Raw genomic sequence first — 2,500 nt, forward strand, 5'->3', positions numbered from 1 at the left:
ATCTGCAAGACAAAGGTAATCCTAATTCTGAGAACATGAGTCGAACCTGGTTGTCTTGTAAAGATTGAAACCCTAAAAGATAATCTCTAAAACTAAAAGCCATAGGATAATAGATCAATACCCTATGAGTAAATCGAAGCTCTATAAGTTCGATCTAAACCTAAGAAAGAGATTGATCCATTGATCAATTAAAATCAGAGCCTTAAAGGTTTTGAATCTCAAATTAAAATCCCCTTGATCAAAGATCAAAGTATTCGAAATCCCCTAAAACCCTAAATTTAGTAAAATCGGTTTTAATTTGAAACTTGAGTGTTTTGATTGATCACCTCGAGATGTTATTAGAATTATCTTAAAACTCTAAATTCGAATTTAAAGATCCTAAGGCCTTGAAACCTTAAAACTTTAAAAGATTGAAAAGGTTTTGTTATCAAATGAAAGTTAGGTTGCTAGATTACCTAATAGATATGCAATAGGATTGAAAACACTTATATTAAATAATCCCCTATTGTATATGGCCGTATGGCCTAGCATCCGGATGGTTATAGAAACCGGATTGCATAATGATCCAATCCTTAGGATTGATGTATCACATAAATACCGTGAAGCTTAAGGCATCACAATATATGACCGTATGGTCTAGAGAGACATCATATCTGAATGATCATGCGACCTTGTTTGCATATCTCATGAACCGATCTTTAATATCGCTGTATCACTAATATGATCGTGTGATCTAAAGCATCACATTACAAAGCCGTGTGGCTTAATACATATCTAAGTGGCTGTATGGCCTAGCATCCGGATAGTCACATATGACCCGGACTGCATCATGATCCGATCCTTAAGATCGTTGTATCACATAATAATCGTGAAAGTCTAAAGCATTACATCGCAAAGCCGTATGGCCTTATATCCGGATGGATATATAAACCAGATTATAACATGAACCAATCTCTAAGATTGTTGTATCACACTAAGATGGTCGTGAGGTCTAAGCATCACAAGACATGGCCGTGTGACCTGACTCACACGATGATCGATTGTTTTCATAGATGCGTAAGGACTTGTTTGTGGCCGAGCTTGTTAAATATCATGCGGCTACATGACAACATTGTGAACCTAAATATTAAATGACAATGTGACTTAGATATCGAAAAGGGACTTGGTGATACAATCACCAAGGACAACAATGAGAATGAATTGGTACAATATTCCATCATCTCATTGAAGGTCTAAAAGATCAGTACATCATTATGGAAAATCCACTAGACTTTGGGTATGCTTCACAGCATAGAAATTACCACCATAAAACGGTGTTGCTTCCAAAGGCTAGAAATGACTAGAAGAATCTAAGATTCTTGGATTACAAAGTCATGGATGAGTACAACTCAGTCTTGTTTAAGACAGTCTCGGTGCTGAGACTTTGTGGTGAAATAGTAACCAAGAAAGAGTTACTAGAGAAGTCCTATTCCACATTCCATGTGTTAAATGTCATACTGTAACAACAGTATAGAATAAAAGGCTTCGCCACTTATACTGACCTGATCGCATGACTGCTTCTGGCAGAGACCAAATTTCGATACGACTAGTCTTATTGCTTTATGATTGCAATTGTGTTTTAACCTAAGGATCATTCACGATTTTATATATAATGGAATTGGTTTTAAAGTTTATTGAATCTTGCCTGATCTTACTTGAACATATGGATGTTTTAAAGTATTGCCTAAAGGGCATAAAACCAATAAAACCATGAATGGTATAGCAAGCATAGAAAAGAAACTATGGCTAAGGCATTTGCCTATAAGGCATTATATACACCCAAAGAAAACGTGGTCCATTGAGTTATAATGAATGGTTTCCAAATAAGAAACAATGGACAAACTAGAAGGAAGCAAGTTCCTTCAGATTTTGAAAGAAAAATCGCCTAAGACCTTGAAAGAAAGTGATCGAAAACTATACCAATGATCCCTACTGATTTAAAACTATGCTACAAAGATCAGTATGATAAGAGGCAAGAGAGGTGGTGACTATAAAGACATAGCCCACGAAATTATACACTATATGGCAAGATAGGATTAGCCATCCTAAAGCTTAAACTTGATGCAAAGAAATTGAAAAGGCACAAAGTTATCCCGTAAAGATCTCACGTTGTGAAACATGTACACATAGGGAAACTTATTAGGCTTAATAATCCCAAAGCACCACGACCTTATAGTATGGTCATGAGGGGGAGAGAGGATAAACCCATGATCAATACTACAAGTTCGTGTACTATGGTCTAAAAAGACCATGATATATGGCTCGGCCATTACTCGGCCATAAAGGGCCATTACCCGACCAAAGAGAGGCCATGATACAAACGGCCAAACCAAAGAGGCTATCACCTATAAACAGCTTGGCCACGACCTGGCCATGACTTGGCCGTGACTTGGCCTCATAGTGCAGCCTTGGCAGCACACAGTCCATGACTCGGCCAAAGAGGCTGAAGAGACCATGAGAG

The 2,500-nt window shown here is 37.5% G+C and overlaps 1 pseudogene; it reads left to right on the forward strand.

Annotated features, from left to right (window-relative positions):
• The window catches only part of LOC125605557, a 9,916-nt pseudogene that overhangs the window by 3,314 nt on the left and 4,102 nt on the right, over positions 1-2,500 (forward strand).

This window comes from Brassica napus, unplaced genomic scaffold (genome assembly GCF_020379485.1).
Source record: "Brassica napus cultivar Da-Ae unplaced genomic scaffold, Da-Ae ScsIHWf_767;HRSCAF=1106, whole genome shotgun sequence".
Taxonomy (NCBI): domain Eukaryota; kingdom Viridiplantae; phylum Streptophyta; class Magnoliopsida; order Brassicales; family Brassicaceae; genus Brassica; species Brassica napus.